The sequence below is a fragment of the Pleurodeles waltl genome, chromosome 10 (assembly GCF_031143425.1).
Source record: "Pleurodeles waltl isolate 20211129_DDA chromosome 10, aPleWal1.hap1.20221129, whole genome shotgun sequence".
Lineage (NCBI taxonomy): Eukaryota > Metazoa > Chordata > Amphibia > Caudata > Salamandridae > Pleurodeles > Pleurodeles waltl.
In genome coordinates, this window is record NC_090449.1 from 1,027,204,914 (window position 1) to 1,027,222,941 (window position 18,028).

Consider the following 18,028-nt stretch of genomic DNA (forward strand, 5'->3'; position numbering starts at 1 on the left):
GAATTATAAGGGTGTTCCAGTAAGCCAATGTAAATTGGAAAAAATGGTCACTAGCCTGTCAGTGACAATTTGGAAAGAAATGAGAGAGCATAACCACTGAGGTTCTGATTAGCAGAGCCTCAGTGAGACAGTTAGTCACTACACAGGTAACACATTCAGGCACACTTATGAGCACTGGGGCCCTGGGTTACCAGGGTCCCAGTGACACATACAACTAAAACAACATATATACAGTGAAAAATGGGGGTAACATGCCAGGCAAGATGGTACTTTCCTACACATGGCAATACAAGTGAGTCGGGTTTTTGGACTTTAGGTAATTAATTTTGTTTCGGCAATTCTGGGCTAACGAGTAATGGCATCCTCTGAGTTTGGGATTTTGTTTCATACTTTTGATAGCGACATCGGTCCAACCATTAAAAGGATTCACCCCAGTCTTTGACAGTGAACCACCATAGACGCTTGAATTTATAAAGTAAGGTTTGAGTATATTTTTAATGGGGTTAATAGAAGGCACAGATTCATCTTTGCACGAAGGTTTTTGATTCAAACATATTAATGTACTGTTGTTCTTTTTGGCTGGCTAGATATAAACTTGAAAGTAGATGCGGCAACCTGCAAGTAGTGCTAAGCCTAACAGACTAAAGGTATGACTAAGAGCTCTTCACCTTTGGCGGACACATGACTAAGGTGCATGCCTAGCTACAACAGAGAACACGTTAGTTGTGGGTGACTCAGTACACTGTTTCAACTTGAGTTTTAGCTTTCACCTTAACAACACGGCGGTGTAAGTAAGGATTATTTTTGAAATGTGCTGATAAGAAGTTTCATTGATGGGATACAGATGAGTTTGGGTAACACTGACACTGATGCACACTGCGTTTGGATATTTGTTATGTTGATACCATTTGAATTGGTATGATTTTAGTCTTTCTGTTAATTTTTGTAGAGGCGGCAGTGCCCCCTAACAGTCCTGATGAGGCCCTGACTGAAGAGGCCGAAACGCGTTGACACATCTCTAGCGAGATTGAGGGTTTTGAAGTTAATTAACTCAAATATGGAATTTTACATGCACTACATAATACCTTTGAAAAAATATTTAGGTATTTGACAGCTGGGTGCAGCTAAACCCCTCTATCATCACATTTTAGTGGATCACATTTGTGATCTTGTAACAGTGACCACAATGTAAAGAAATGATGTTGGTCATAACCCTCTTTTTTCATACAGTCAATATTGTGATTTGTTTTTCTGTCATAAATGTTTGTGATGTTATGTATATATCTATGTTGTGTATATAGCTATGTTATAAATTGTTTAATGACTAGTTACTGCTGACCTTTTCAAATGATTTAAATAAATAGGGGAAAGGAATTGACCCATGAAATCAGGAGTGAGCACTGGTTTCTTAAAATAATGATTGAATGTGTCCCTACCTGTCTACCAATTGTGTTTTTTGACTACCAACATACTGTGCCACTTCATTACACCCCCCCAGGAATTGTTGCCAGACTGGACTATTTCCTGCACCAGTGAGCGATAGTCCCACATTTGTCCAGAAAAACCCCCCACTCTTGGTGGTTAGAACAAATTTAGGCTTATTTGTCCGTTTGTGCTTAACATTTGTGAAGGCAGTGATGCCTAGCATGTTCCAGGCAGATGCCAACATTCTACACTGCCCACGGACCGACAGCAGGGCTGTCAGTCATTCAGTGCACAAAAGCACTAATTATGATGGCCTTGCTTCATACGGCTGGCCTGCCCACGGAGGGACTGGAGCAGTGTAGTTAAGAGAGGCAAAAACGTCATCTTTTTTTTTTTTTTTTTTTTAGGATTGCCCTTGTCGCTTGTTGTCCATGTCTTGGCGGTCTGAAAAAGGAGGAGAGTCAAGGTTGGCCTCCCTCCAGCCTGCTGCTGTGTTGAGTCTAAAAGTCCATGTGTGCCCAGCAATTCTCAAGGGATAAGAATAATAACAGTAAAATAATCTTAATTCTCTTGCTGGAAAGATCTTTAGACAAAGTTTTGCCTCATCATTTTTAGGGTCGAGCCTGCGAGAGCATGCGCTAGTGCATGTGTCTCGCTTGCAAGACACTATTGTATACAGAAAAGGGCTTGAGCCCACCCATTGCGTAACATTTGTTGGCTTCAAGTCACTCTTCTTTACAGGTTGCTTAATTGGCCAGTGCATGTGAAACGTCATTTCCAAACATTTCTGTTGAGCGAGGACCAATCACAGATTGATTGACGTTAATTTGTGCCTGCTCACTGACCCTGACATGATTGAAGTTCTGTTTCTTCTCCCCTCCAACTCCCTCTGCCTACTACTCTCTTCATACCGCTTGCTTTTTTTAAATTTTTTTTTAATGAAAATAGCTTCCAGAAGTGCACTTTGAGAATTTTTGTTCACCCAAAACCTCCGAATCCTTAACAAACTATAAGCACTGGCCTGTTTTGTGACTACCAGTTTGATGTGATGTTAACAAGAGACTCTTCAGATTCAGATGGGGATTTTAGCAGTAACATGCCCATCACCCCTTTTTAGAGCGTTTGACCATGACAACGATGAGTTAATGCTTCATTAGCATTTCATGCCACATTGTCAGTCGCAAAATATTTTCACTGTCAGGATGTATTGAGCAACAGCAAACCAAAAACAGTTGCAACAAATCCTAAATGCGCATTACATTTTTTTTTGATCCAGCCATGTAACTAGTTTCCGTAGAAAGGCTGGAAGATCACAATGAAGAGCTAGCGCAAATTGTGAAATAAGTTGTGTAAAGAAATGCCACATTTTGCCTTTTGTTGATGCCAGTTATGATTAAAAGTGTGCTGGGACCCTGCTAACCAGGCCCCAGCACCAGTGTTCTTTCCCTGAACTGTACCTTTATTCCCACAATTGGCACAGCCCTGGAACCCAGATAAGTCCCTTGTAAATGGTACCCCTGGTACCAAGGGCCCTGATGCCAGGGAAGGTCTCTAAGAGCTGCAGCATGTCTTATGCCACCCTGTGGACCCCTCACTCAGCACATGCACACTGCCTCACAGCTTGTATGTGCTGTTGGGGAGGAAATTACTAAGTTGACATGGCACTCCCCTCAGAGTGCCATGCCCACCTCACACTGCCTGTGGCATAGGTAAGTCACCCCCTCTAGCAGGCCTTACAGCCCTAAGGCAGGATGCACTATACCTCGGGTGAGGGTATATGAGCAGAAGCAAAACCTTAGACTTTGTAAGTGCAGGGTAGCCATAAGGAGTATATAGTCTGGGAGTTTGTCAAATACGAACTCCACAGTTCCATAATGGCTACACTGAAATCTGGGAAGTTTGGTATCAAACTTCTCAGCACAATAAATGCACAATGATGCCAGTGTGGAATTGATTGTAAAATGCACCCAGAGGGCATCTTAGAGATGCCCCCTGAATACCAGTCCGACCCCTAGTGCTAGGCTGACCAGTTTCTGCCGGCCTGCAACAACCAGACGAGTTTCTGGCCACATGGGGAGAGTGCCTTTGTCACTCTATGGCCAGGAACAGAGCCTGTACTGGGTGGAGATGCTTCTCACTTCCCCCTGCAGGAACTGTAACACCTGGCGGTGAGCCTCAGAGGCTCATGCCTTTTGTCACAGCACCCCAGGGCATCCCAGCTAGTGGAGATGCCCACCCCTCCGGCCACTGCCCCCACTTTTGGCCACAAGGCTGGAGGAGATAATGAGAAAAACAAGGAGTCACCCACCTGTCAGGAGTGCCCCTAAGGTGCCCTGAGCTGAGGTGACCCCTGTCTTTAGAAATCCTCCATCTTGAGATTGGAGGATTCCCTCAGTAGGATTAGGGATGTGCCCTCCTCCCCTCAGGGAGGAAGCACAAAGAGGGTGTAGCCACCCTCCAGGAAAGTAGCCATTGGCTACTGCCCTCCTGACCTAAACACACCCTTAAATCTAGTATTTAGGGGCGACCCAGATCCCAGGAAATCAGATTCCTGCAACCTACACAAAGAAGAAGGACTGCTGACCTGAAAGCCCTACAGAGCCGACGGAGCCGACAACTGACTTGGCCCCAGCCCTACCGGCCTGCCTCCACACTCAAAGAACCTGCACAGCGACGCATCCGACAGGGACCAGCGACCTCTGAAGTCCCTGAACCCGAAGGACCAAGAAACTCCTGTGAACAGCAGCACCGTTCAAAAACAGCAATAACTTTGCAACTTTCTTGCAACTTTTAAAGAACTTAATCTTCCAGACAGAAGCTTGAGACTTCCCCCTCTGCACCCGACGCCCCTGGCTCGAGCTCCAGAGAACCAACACTACAGTGAGGACTCCCAGACGACTGCGACCTTGCGAGTAGCCCGAGATGACCCCCCTGGACCACCACAGTGACGCATGCAGAGAGAATCAAGAGGCTCCCCCTGACCACGACTGCCTGAAACAAGGAACCCGATGCCTGGACCAAGCACTGCACCCGCAGCCCCCAGGACCAGAAGGAACTGAACTCCATTCCAGGAGTGACCTCCAGGCGACCCTCTGCCTAGCCCAGTCGGTGGCTGTCCCAAGAAGCCCCCCTGTGCCCTGCCTGCACCGCTAGAGTGACCCCCGGGTCCCTCCATTGATTCCTATTGACAACACGACGCCTGCTTTGCACACTGCACCCGGCCGCCCCTGTGCCGCTGAGGGTGTGTTTTGTTTGCCTACTTGTGCCCCCCAGTGCTCTACAAAACCCCCTTGGTCTGCCCCCTGAAGATGCAGGTACTTACCTGTTGGCAGACTGGAACCGGAGCACCCCTGTTCTTCACAGGCACCTATGTGTTTTGGGCCCTCTTTTGACCTCTGCACCTGACCGGCCCTGTGTTGCTGGTGCAGTGATCTTGGGGTTGGCATGAACCCCCAACGGTGGGCTGTCTTTGCCCAGGAACTCGAACTTGTAAGTGCCTTACTTACCAGAAAAACTAACCAATACTTACCTCCCCCAGGAACTGTTTTTTGGACTGTGTACACTTTTTAAATAGATTATTGCCATTTTAACTAAAACTGTGTATGTTACGGCTCTAATTCAAAGTTCCTTACTTACCTGTGTGGAGTACCTTGCATTTTATGTATTTACTTCAAATCTTGAATCTTGTGGCTCTAAATTAAATTAAGAAAATATATGTTTCTATATAAAAACTATTGGCCTGGAGTTAAGTCTTTGAGTGTGTGTTCCTCATTTATTGCCTGTGTGTGTACAACAAATGCTTAACACTACCCTCTGATAAGCCTACTGCTCAACCACACTGCCACAAAATAGAGCATTTAAATTATTTAATTTTGCCACTACCTTACCTCTAATGGGAACCCTTGGACTCTGTGCACACTATCTCTCACTTTGAGATAGTATATACAGCGCCAACTTCCTACAAGTTGCCTCTAGGTCTGGGTGAGTTCAGATTATGTGTTAATGTTTGAGGGGCACAACAGAGAGCCCTGAGGTTTAAGGCAGAATGAGTTTCTCACGGTGTCTGCCAGCGTACCATTAAGGTGTTCAGAGTGAATGCACATCCAGTCCTTGGCCTCTATGCAGAGTGCATAGAGTGAAGGTCATGCATGTAATCCAATGGAAAATTAAAGCACCACTGCCATGTACAGATGGAGACTGGATCATGGGCACAAATCCTTATGTAATCCGTCATTTGCCTATCTTACATCATCTCTTTCCTATTCAGCACTGTAGGAAATCACCCTTTTTGGCATGGTTAGCCCAACTTTTTGCCTGGTATCTGATGTAATTTCAACTGAAAGTGCACTGGGTTTGTGCTAACCAGGTCCCTCGTGCCAGATCACTTCCTCCAAAACTGCACAGTTGTTTCCCCAATTGGCAAAACATTTAGCACCCTCTGTAAGTCCCTAGTAAATGGCACCCCTGGTACCTGGGCCACTTAAAAGGGTCCCTAAGGGCCACAGCACAAATTGTGCTACCCTAAGGGCCCCCTCACCAAGCACATTACAAGACGTGTGTCTTGGTGCAGACCAAAGTGAAAACACAGATATTCCCCTGCTATGTCTTTGTTGCTCCTCAGACATAGTAAGGGACCAGTGAAGCCATTTGAAATGCATGTGCTTGACACTGGTCACTACATGATGGCTTCAGTGAAGATATGGATGTTTGGTATCAAACATCTCGTATTGGTGAATCCACACTGATGCCAGTGTTGGATTTACCAATACATGCACCCAGAGGGTGCCTTAGAGATGAACCCCTGAAAGACTACCAACTATCAATGTGTTAACTGACTGTGATCCCAACCAGTTCAGCCACCTTAGCCACATTTCAGACCCCATAGGGTGAGGTCCAGCTCTCTTGGGGTTCAGAGACAAAAGCCTGCACTGTGCTGGGGTGTTAACACCTCCAGGCAGGATGGACATTCTAGGGAGGGAAGCTTCAAAGGCCTTGCCACCTTTGTAATGCGACCCAGGTCTCTTCAAATGGCAGAGATGACCAACCCCCCTGTCTTGACTCCACTTTTTGGTGGCAAGACAGGGGGACAATTTAGGCAGATTAGGAGGTGTGCCCACTTCATGCCAGTCACACTTGTAAGGTGGGTGAGCTGAAGTGGACACCACTTTTTAAATTCCTCCATCTTGGTTTGGAAGGAGTTAGGCCACTGGGGTCAAGGTTATGCCCACTTCCCAACAGAAGTGGACATAGAAAGAGTGAAGTCACCCTAAAGGTGGGCAACCCATTGGCTGCCATCTGTCACTCCCTTAATACCCCTAAATTGAGTATTTAGGTGGCACCCCTGAACCTCAGAACGGAGATCCTGATGACCTAAGAAACGGGACAAAGAAGAGTTGTACCCGCAGAAGAGGAGAAGGGAAGCAACTGACGTGGTACCAACCCCGCCAGCCTATCTACAACCCTTGAAGGAGTCTGCACCAAAAGACGACTCATCCTTCAGCTGAGCCTCCAGAAACCAAGGAGGACTGCCTGCCTTCGACAAAGACTCAAGACTCCTGTGAGCAGCGGACCTGTTCTCCAACAAACTCCAAAGAAGGGACTCTGCAGTCCCCCGGATCGCAAAGACCCGACACCTGAAGTCACCACTGCACCCGTCGTCCACAACCCAAGGTGAAGTGAGCCATCAGTGATAACAAGGTTCCTCAGCTGTCCAGTCAGAGTCCTTCATGGTTTTACCCCTCCTGGACTCCCAGAAGTTGCCTGCAGTCTCTGCACGCAGGCCTCCTCTCGTGCAACCTCTGAGGTGAGAGAAACTTGACACCTAAAGCACAACTGCGCCCGTCTCCACTGGCCCAAGTTGAAATGGACTCCTGGTGTCAACAACATCCCCAAGCTCTACTGAGCTCGAGTCCACTGGGGTTTCACCCCTCCTGGACTCCGCAATGACGCCTGCAGCCTCAGACTACATGACCCCCCAAACGCCAAAGTACACCCCTGCATCCGTAGCCCCTGGTGAAGAGGACCAAAAGTCACCTACATTACCGGGCACCCCAGGTTTGCGACCTACCCTTTGGTGGTCCCCGAATGGCACCCCAGCCAGAGCCTCCAGCCGAAATCCACGAAGACCAATCCCCATTGAAATACACTGGGCACCTGACACCGAACCGAGCCTCTGCACCCAGCTGCCCCAGTGCCTCCCGTAGTGACCTATTGGAGAGGTCCTCTCCCTTGCCCATTTAGGTCTATAAGATTAGTCCCATGAGTCATTGCAAAGTGCTTGTTGGCTGAATGTGTTTTCTTTCCATAGGTTAAAATTCAAGAACTCTGAAACTGCACTGTTGATATTTGCAAGTGGAAAGAATTTATGCTCAAAAACGTACTTACCTTATAACAAAGTTATTGGGCTCAAACTATATATATACAAAGAAGTGTTATGTTTCTAAATTGGTCTCATTTATTCTTTGAGTGTGTGTCTCATTTATTGCATCTGTGAGTACAAAAATTCTTAGCACTACCCTATGATAAGCCTAACTGCACACCCACACCACCACAAAATAGAGTATTAGTCCTATCTACTTTTGACTCTGCAAACCAGTTGGGGATCCACTGTACTCTACACAGTGTACTTTTTTTGAGTGCACCATATAGAGTGCCAGCTTCCTACAACCACAAATATAATGACACACCTCCTGTGTTGCTCTTATTACGTGATCATGTTAAATGACGTTGGACTGGAGGGCAGGGAACTGGTTGGAGTAATTGCGTGTTTCTTTCTTGGCCTCGTCAGTGCATTTTAAATTAAGGGGTGTCGGCCCCTGATCATACTGTGGAGACCATTGCAACTGTCAAACAGGACACTTCTCTTTCTAGTCTTTTAAGTTTTCGCTTAACAATTACATACACTTGTTTTTCATGAAAACTGCTTGCTGAATTGTCTGCATGAACGTTTATTTTTCACAGTTGTCCCATCCTGTCATTGTAAAAAATCAGTCTTCTTTTTATTTGAATACCTTCAGGCAAGTAGATTAAATGCAAGCCTTGCCAAACAAGTTGTGCTAGAATTACTTTAACACATCGGTCGTTTCTTAATAAGTATATCATTATGTGGTGTTGATTCTGCAAGGTCTGTGCATTGTTTTTTTTGTTTTTTTGGAGCAACACAGTTTAGATTTAACGTTCCCAATCTTAGAATTCATTAAAGTAGATTATAATTTAGAATTAAACATGAAAGGTTAGGGTTTCTCGGCATTTTAAGCCAAAGCCGTTTTAAATAAAGAACTAAAGGGCTTCTTCTGTCGCATTTCACTTGCTCGCTGCATGTCTAAAACGTGCATTTCGCCCCCAGCAGTGTTCTTCTGGCCCCAACTCTGTGTCACACTCCGCACCGTCCGGTGAAGGGTGGGGTCTTCGGTTTCAGTAAAATCCATATAAAAATTACTATAAATCTGCCATATCGTTTCCCCCCCCAAAGTCATATTAGTTATCGAAGTAGTTAAATGTACAAATAATTATGATGAGGAACGTTGCTATTCCAAGATGACTGCCACAAAATTCCTTTCATGGCATGCCTTTTCCGGAAAACTTTCCCAATCCAAAATGGCTGCGGTCGTGAGTGTTGGTCTCGTCCTCTTTCTACTTAAGATGACATGCAACGATATCCTCTCTTTTGTTTCCATGGAACCATCATTTTAGTCCCGCCTCTACGGTGATGAGCAGTGCTGCTGTTGGTGCTTATCGTGCCACGGATCAACAACAACAACACAACACAGCAGCTGCAGCCTGAGGACAGCGTGAGCTGCGCAGGGACAGAGGGCTGCAGAGAAGGTTAGTTGTGCAGCACAGGCAGGTCCCGGGCCCTTTGAAGTGAGTGGTGGCCAAGTGTTGCACCGCACACCTTAATTATTGCACATAACTAGTTTGTGTGGATAAAAATATTCATTTATTTTGGAATTTAGTAAACTGCGTAGAATTTTATTTCACTAAAATAAAGTCAGGACTATCTGTTAAAATCTGCATGCACATTATATTCTGTTGCATGAAATATACCTATCTCAGTAGATTAGGAAATGGCTGAACGTGTTCCCTTTTGATACTTGACCTAGAATGTGTTTTATTTGCTGTCACGGGCACGAGTACTTGTTGCTAATTAACACTGGTTTGCTAGACATACTTGCAAAAGGGTGGGACTTGATTGTTGCTCTACTTTGTGATCAGCTTATCCCGTGCCCTCTCCTCTCGATAACATCCAATCACAGAGGCCCATCTTGCTCATCCCACTTTTTATGAGCCAGTGAATCGCCTCCTTCCCCAGCTACAGCAGCAGCAACAGGGGGTTTAAATGACACACTGGAGAGAGCAGATGGGCCAAGGGAACAAAAGCATGCACATTTGTCAGCACCAAACTATTTTAAAAAAAAGTCAACAATATACTGGAGCAGTATACAGGGGATGCTAAACGTCTGATTATGTATGATGTATGTATTCTTGGCGGATTGATGTGCAAGAACAAACGTTGGAAGTGTGTGTTTCATAAGCTTATTCGCGAACATGAATTTATGTTTTACATTAGCCACTAATGGGTTGGGCTTGTGTATTTTGAATGTAACTGGAATATGTCATTTTATGTAAAGAGGAACTTCATGGATTCCATTGTAATGGAGATTTTTAAATGTTTTGTTGATTATTTTTTTATTTATTTGCTGATTTGATTTTATGAACATCTTTTCGACTATGCCATATTGATCTTGTCATGCAGGAGTAAACCAAAATAAGAGGTCAGCAGAGGTCTTAAGTTGCCAGAGTTTTCTCTCACAATAAATAGGTAAAAGTAAGATAAATACGGACGTGTAAAGTTATCGTAAATATGACGTTAATATTGAAGATTTACTCGGCTCATTTTGATAGAAAATCCTAAAACTTCCCAAATTATTTGAAGTTATTTCGGCTTTTAGAACTTTAAATATTAAAATAAAACTTCCAGACTAAATTATTTTCTTGTTAACAATGGGAGTCAACATTTTGAAGTACGAGGTGGTAACCTATTTGTTTACAGCATTAGATTCTGAGAGCAAAGCAGAGGGCAAGAGCAGCCAGCGAGATTTGTGGGACCCTCAATCCAGGCACAGGGAAAGGACTGAGGAACTATGAGAGACATCAGATCCAAAGAAACATGGACATGTGCCAGTTTAAGAGTACTCATATTCTGAATTTGTCTGCCCTCAAATTATCTCATTAAGCACTCACGGTGTCTAGAAGCTGTATTCCTTGTTCTTCCCTTTTACGCAGTGCAACTGTCAAACAATTTCATTTCCCAGTGATAGAGTGCCTTTTCAGTTTTAGAAATTCCGCAGGCCTTAACCCTTTGGCATCTAGCTTTGTCCCCCTGCGCACTTGTTCTTTGTTTATTTTTCGTGTGCTCAGAAGATTAATATCACGCTGAAAGAAACACCGTGAAATACAATGCTGTAAACGGGGTGTTACTCAAGTAACTAGAGAATTTTTTTTAGGCAATTATTAGCTGACCGTTGTTGCTAAGAACATACTTTGTATTTTATGCAGGTATGACGGCCTCGCCCTAACTCTGAAAGGTCATTAGGGGGTAACATCACTTGTGACTTCATACAATTCTGGCTCAGTAACAAAAAACTCTTAACACACAGAAACCTGGGGCCTCCGAATTATAATGGGAAAAAAAACAAATCCACAAGTCCCAGAAGGGAGAGTGCAGCTAATTAGAATTTTCACCTGGTTATGACTACCACATCAGTTTAGATCACTTCCTGTTGTCATGACTATTTTCATTCTCTTCTTAAGCTTTGGCTCCATGCTTCCTTGATACACCGCAGAGCAATTGATTCTATGAACACAAAAAGACTCGATCACCAAAAACCTATAAAAGGTGACCGGTTATCTACTAGTAGGAAGTGTGTTATTATTTTACACTGTTTAATATCTGAAAGACTACACATTTTTCCGATCTGTCTCTGACTGCTAATATGTAGTAGGAAACATACATAAATACATTTGACTAATCTGTGACCAAGGTGAAGGAGAGGTGTGCTAAAATAGTCAATGTGTAACAGAATAGCATACAATTTACTAACATAACGGGGAAAGTAAAGAGACTGTTAATGAGTAAATCACTGTTCTTTGTGACATTAATTAACATTGTGTTTTTAGACACTTCTTGGACTAGGTTGTACTCTAGCATCTAGTAATCCACACAAACCCACAAAAGATTAATTCTACATTTGAAAAGACAAGTCCATCGAACGGTCACTCGATTGTCTTAATGAAACGTTAGAAGAGAATAAAATAGGCTTGGTTGCTTCTTGGATGAATGGACTGACGGAAGATCTGCAAACTGGATGGGACTGAGTGGTGATCTGCATCAGTAATGCAAGTGCCTAATGTGAGGAAATGCCTCCTTGGCATGGTTACCCCCTAACTTTTTGCCTTTGCTGATGCTAAGTTTTGATTGAAAGTGTGCTGGGACCCTGCTAACCAGGCCCCAGCACCAGTGTTCTTTCCCTAAACTGTACCTTTGTCTCCACAATTGGCACAACCCTGGCACTCAGATAAGTCCCTTGTAACTGGTACCCCTGGTACCAAGGGCCCTGATGCCAGAGAAGGTCTCTAAGGGCTGCAGCATGTCTTATGCCACCCTGGGGACCCCTCACTCAGCACATGCACACTGCCTCACAGCCTGTGTGTGCTGGTGGGGAGAAAATGACTAAGTCGACATGGCACTCCCCTCAGGATGCCATGCCAACCTCACACTGCCTGTGGCATAGGTAAGTCACCCCTCTAGCAGGCCTTGCAGCCCTAAGGCAGGGTGCACTATACCACAGGTGAGGGCATATGTGCATGAGCACTATGCCCCTACAGTGTCTAAGCAAAACCTTAGACATTGTAAGTGCAGGGTAGCCATAAGAGTATATGGTCTGGGAGTTTGTCAAACACAAACTCCACAGTTCCATAATGGCTACACTGAAATCTGGGAAGTTTGGTATCAAACTTCTCAGCACAATAAATGCACACTGATGCCAGTGTGCACTTTATTGTAAAAATACACCCAGAGGGCATCTTAGAGATGCCCCCTGAAAACATACCCGACTTCCAGTGTGGGCTGACTAGTTTTGCCAGCCTGCCACACACCAGACATGTTGCTGGCCACATGGGGAGAGTGCCTTTGTCACTCTGTGGCCAGGAACAACGCCTGTACTGGGTGGAGGTGCTTTTCACCTCCCCCTGCAGGAACTGTAACACCTGGCGGTGAGCCACAAAGGCTCACCCCCTTTGTTACAGCGCCACAGGGCATCCCAGCTAGTGGAGATGCCCACCCCTCCAGCCACTGCCACCGCATTTGGTGGCAAGACTGGAGGAGATAATGAGAAAAACAAGGAGGAGTCACCCACCAGTCAGGACAGCCCCTAAAGGTGTCCTGAGCTGAGGTGACCCCTGCCTTGAGAAATCCTCCATCTTGAGTTTGGAGGATTCCCCCAATAGGATTAGGGATGTGCCCCCCTTCCCACAGGGAGGAGGCACAAAGAGGGTGTAGCCACCCTCAAGGACAGTAGCCATTGGCTACTGCCCCCCCAGACCTAAACACCCCCCTAAATTCAGTATTTAGGGGCACCCCAGAACCTAGGAAACTAGATTCCTGCAACCTGAAGAAACCAGAAGGACTACTGACCTACAAGCCTGCAGAGAAGGAGGAAGATGACAACTGCTTTGGCCCCAGCCAGCCCCAACCAGCCCCAGCCCCAGCCCCAGCTTTGGCCTGTCTCCAACTTCGAAAACCTGCACCAGTGACCTCTGAAGCCTCAGAGGACTGCCCTGGACTAAAGGAACAAGAAACTCCAGTGAGCAGCGACCCTGCTCAAAACCAGCTACTTACCAGCTACTTCTTTGCAACAAAGAAGTAACTTTCAAAGACTGCACGTTTTCTGCCGGAAGCGTGAGACTTCACACTCTGCACCCGAAGCCCCCGGCTCGAGATCTAGAAAACAAACACCTCAGGGAGGACTCCCTGGCAACTGCGAGCCCGTGAGTAACCAGAGATGAACCCCCCCTGAGCCCCCACAGCGACGCCTGCAGAGAGAATCCAGAGGCTCCCCCTGACCGTGACTGCCTGGAAGAAGGGACAGACGCCTGGAACCAACACTTCACCCGCAGCCCCCAGGACCTGAAGGAACCGAACCTCAGCGCAGGAGTGACCCCCAGACGACCCTCTGCCTTGCCCAGGTGGTGGCTGTCCCGAGAAGCCCAACATGTGCCTGCCTGCACCGCTAGAGTGACCCCCGGGTCCCTCCATTGTTTCCTACCTGAAACCCGACACCTGCTTTGCACACTGCACCGGGCCGCCCTGTGCCGCTGAGGGTGTGTTTTGTGTGCCTACTTGTGTCCCTTCCCCTCCCCCCCCAGTGCTCTACAAAATCCCCCTGGTCTGCCCCTCGAGGACGCAGGTACTTACCTGCTGACAGACTGGAACCGGAGCACCCCTGTTCTCCATAGGTGCCTATGTGTTTGGGGCACCTCCTTGACCTCTCCACCTGAACGGCCCTGAGCTGCTGGTGTGGTAACTGTGGGGTTGCCTTGAGCCCCCAACGGTGGGCTGCCTATGCCCCAGAACTGAGACTTGTAAGTGTTTTACTTTCCTCCTAATCTAACCTTTACTTACCTCCCCCAGGAACTGTTGATTTTTGCACTGTGTCCACTTTGAAAATAGCTTATTGCCATTTTTACAAAGACTGTAAATGATATTGCTTTTATTCAAAGTTCCTAAAGTATCTAAGTGAAGTACCTTGCATTTAAAGTGTTTACTGCAAATCTTGAACCTGTGGTTATTAAAATAAACTAAGAAAATATATTTTTCAATATGAAAACCTATTGGCCTGGAATAAGTCTTTGAATGTGTGTTCCTCATTTATTGCCTGTGTGTGTACAACAAATGCTTAACACTACCATCTGATAAGCCTACTGCTTGACCACACTACCACAAAATAGAGCATTAGAATTATCTAATTTTGCCACTCACTTATCTCTAAGGGGAACCCTTGGACTCTGTGCACACTATTTCTTACTTTGAAATAGTATATACAGAGCCAACTTCCTACACCTAGAATGGAGTGGCTTAGAAGAGGGGATATAAGGTATGGGAATTGAGAGTATTCACTAAGGGCATTATTCCACTCTTCACAAAATACTGAATAAGTATTATGTCACTGACTTCCATAGAATTTATATGTTGCTTATTTTTGTAAGCTATCTGTAACAGTCCCCACAGTATAGATACTCGGGAGAGGTATGTTTGGTTTTACGGTAAGTATTTTTATTGGTTATTGAAAAAAAGGTACTATGGATATTTAGATGGTTTAAGTTCTGTTTCTCCTTTGGGTGGTGAGTTTCTCCCTTCTAATGGTATGTCCCTCTTCTTCTTCTTTGGTACTGTGTGTGGTCGTCCTCGTAGGATCCCGCCGTCAACCATAAAGGGAAAAGGAACAGATATCTACTGTAAGTGGGATGACCACATGCATTCACGTCCTTTCTTAGTCTAACTACTGGGGAATGGGATACTGGAAGGGGGGGGTGATTCTGTGTCCGTGAGGATTGGAAGGTAAGTGCTTATTATCTTATTCACTCGTGCGCGGTGGGGTTTTGTGGTTTCCACGTGCTCTTTAGGTGTCCCTTAGTTCCCTCCCTGTCCTCCCCTCACCCTTCCTCCCTCCCTTCCCCAGCTCTCTTCTATTAAAGTGCCCCTCGTTTTGCCCACAAAGACCGTACCTTCCAGAGCCACGACCCTCCGGGGTCGTGGCTGGCTCTGGGGAGTTCCTCGCGTCGGTCTCCGGTATGGTTGCCGATCGGTCCAGGCTTCCCGTCTTCGAGACCGGATCTGCTCCTCCGAGGTCCGCTGTCTTCGTCCTGGGTTTCTCGGGGCTTTTCTTCTCTCTGGTAATTTTCTCTGTCTCTCTGCTTCTCCTCGCCGCCGCCGCCGCCTCGCGTTCCTTCCTCTCCTCTCTCTCGGGAATTCCGCCCCTTTTGGCCTCCTTCCTCCCCTCTTGGCCAATCCGAACTCTCCTCGTCATCGGAGGTTGCCCCGGTAACCTACCGATGCGTGCCTCGCTGTGAACGCGTTCCCATGGTGACGTGGGAACGCGGAAGAGATGTTCCGGCCTCCTCCGGCATGGGGGAGGCCTCTTGATCCGACACGGAGATGGGGGCCACCCGGTCACACACCCTTCCCCAAGAACTGTCCTGTTCCAGGACAGGAGACGACAGGGGAAACCGAGACAGATAATCCGCGGGGGCCTGCTGGGATCCCGGAACATGGCGAACCTGGAAGGAGAATGGCTGAAGTTCAAGGAACCATCTGAGTATCCTAGAATTCGAATCCTTATGTGCAGCTAGCCAAGTGAGGGGAGCGTGATCTGTGAATAGTATAAAAGGCCGACCCAGTAGATAGTATTGTAAACAATCCACGGCCCACTTGATGGCCAGGCACTCTCTCTCGATGATGGGATAGCTACGTTCTCTCGGAAATAACTTTCTACTGATGTAGACAATGGGATGGTCCAGCCCCTCGCTACCCGGTTGAGTCAGAACCCCCCCAAGCCCAACATCCGAGGCGTCCGTATAAAGGTGGAAAGGTTTTGAGAAATCAGGACAGTGGAGGATGGGGACGGAGGTTAATGAGGCTCTCAACCGCTCAAAACTTGCGTTCTGTGATTCAGAAAAAGGTAAAAGCCGATTGGGATGGTGTTTCATGAGGAGATCCGTAAGAGGGGCTGCCCAGGTGGAGTAATGGGGAATGAACCGCCGATAATAGCCCACTAGCCCTAAAAATGAGCGCAACTCCTTTTTAGTGCGGGGAAGAGGTGCATGTAAAATGGCATCAACCTTCCGCGTTTGTGGTTGTAGGGTACCTTGTTTTATGCGATACCCTAGATAAGAGATGTCGGTTTTCCCTATAATACATTTCTTTGGATTGGCAGTTAAGCCGGCTGTCGTGAGAGTCTGGAATATGTGCTGTAGATGTACTAGATGGTCTTCCCAGGTCTCACTGAAAATAACAACATCATCTAGGTATGCAGCCGAGAATGTAGGATAGGGTTTTAAAATCCTATCCATGAGTCTTTGAAAGGTTGCTGGTGCTCCGTGAAGCCCAAATGGCAATACGGTGAATTGATACAACCCGGACTGGGTGGAAAATGCCGTTTTTTCTTTATCTTGGGTAGCTAGGGGAATCTGCCAATACCCTTTTGTTAGGTCAATTGTGGACATGTATTTTGCTTTCCCTAGTTTCTCAAGAACGTCATCTACCCTGGGAATGGGGTAGGTGTCGAACAGAGAATTTGAGTTAAGTTTGCGAAAATCTATGCAAAACCTGACAGTACCGTCAGGTTTGGGTACTAGGACTACCGGCGAACACCAGGGACTAGTGGATGGTTCTATTACTCCTAAGGATACATTTTTTTTTATTTCTTCCTCGAATATTTGTTTTCTGGCTTCGGGAATGCGATATGGTCTTACTCTAGTGATAGTATTGGGGTTGGTTCGGATGTTATGGTGTATCAGGAAAGTTTTGCCTGGTTTTTCTGAAAACAATCTTTGCCATTGTTTTAATACCTTATGTGCTTGCCGTTGTTTATCCTCAGTTAAAGTTTCGTCAATTGAGGGTAGATTATCTTTCGGGGCTGGTGTGGTAGGGCAGAATTCAATGTCTAGTGTCTTGTTGGTGCATAGAAACTGGCCCATTCCTACGTTATGGTTTGGTTGTTCGGGTGCCTCCCATTTTTTAAGTATGTTCACATGATATATTTGGGTTTTCTGTGGACGAGATGATATTTCAACCAGGTAGGTGACGGGGGAAACTGCCTTGACTATCCGATAGGGACCTTGCCATTTTGCCAGGAGTTTGTGTTCAGAGGTGGGTCTCATTAGTAAGACTTGATCCTCAGGTTGAAATACCCGTAATTTACTTCCCTTGTCATAGTGGGACTTTTGGGTTTGTTGTGCCTGTTCCATGTTTTCATGTACTTCAGTCCATGATCTGTGTAGGTGTGTTCTTAACTTTTGGGCATATTCTAGCAAAGGAGTCCCCCCTTCCTCCGCCTCTGCCTCCCAGGTTTCCACAGCCATGTCTAACAGGGACCTAGGTTGGCGTCCAAACACCAACTCAAACGGGCTATGACCGGTGGATGCTTGTTCATGGGTTCGTATTGCGTATAATACTAACGGCAACTTTTGATCCCAGTCTTTCCCAGTTTCATGGACAATCTTCCTGAGTAGCGTTTTAATAGTTCGGTTATACCGTTCGACCAGTCCATCCGTTTGAGGATGGTAAGCGGAGGTTCTTATCTGAGCAATACCTAACGTTTTGCAGACCTGTTTCATTAAGGTGGACATAAAAGGGGTACCCTGGTCTGTAAGAATCTCATGGGGAAACCCAAGACGAACGAAAACATTGATCATAGCCTGTGCAACTGTTTTGGTAGTCATGCTGGTGAGGGGAATAGCCTCGGGGTATCTGGTGGCGTAGTCCACAATAACTAGAATATAGGTGTGTCCCTTTGATGAAGGAACCAAGGGTCCGATTAAGTCC

General features: G+C 46.2%; 1 protein-coding gene across 4 annotated transcripts in view; it reads left to right on the forward strand.

Annotated features, from left to right (window-relative positions):
• The first annotated feature begins 9,098 nt into the window (after positions 1-9,098).
• Positions 9,099-18,028, forward strand: part of TCAIM (T cell activation inhibitor, mitochondrial) — a 277,740-nt gene continuing 268,810 nt past the window's right edge. For 3 of the 4 annotated variants that reach the window (XM_069211978.1, XM_069211980.1, XM_069211981.1), the window contains exon 1: positions 9,099-9,249. The gene's annotated coding sequence lies outside the window, so the exon portion shown is untranslated. Of the gene's footprint in view, positions 9,289-18,028 lie in introns of all 4 variants that reach the window. The other variant, XM_069211979.1, reaches the window with a different exon arrangement.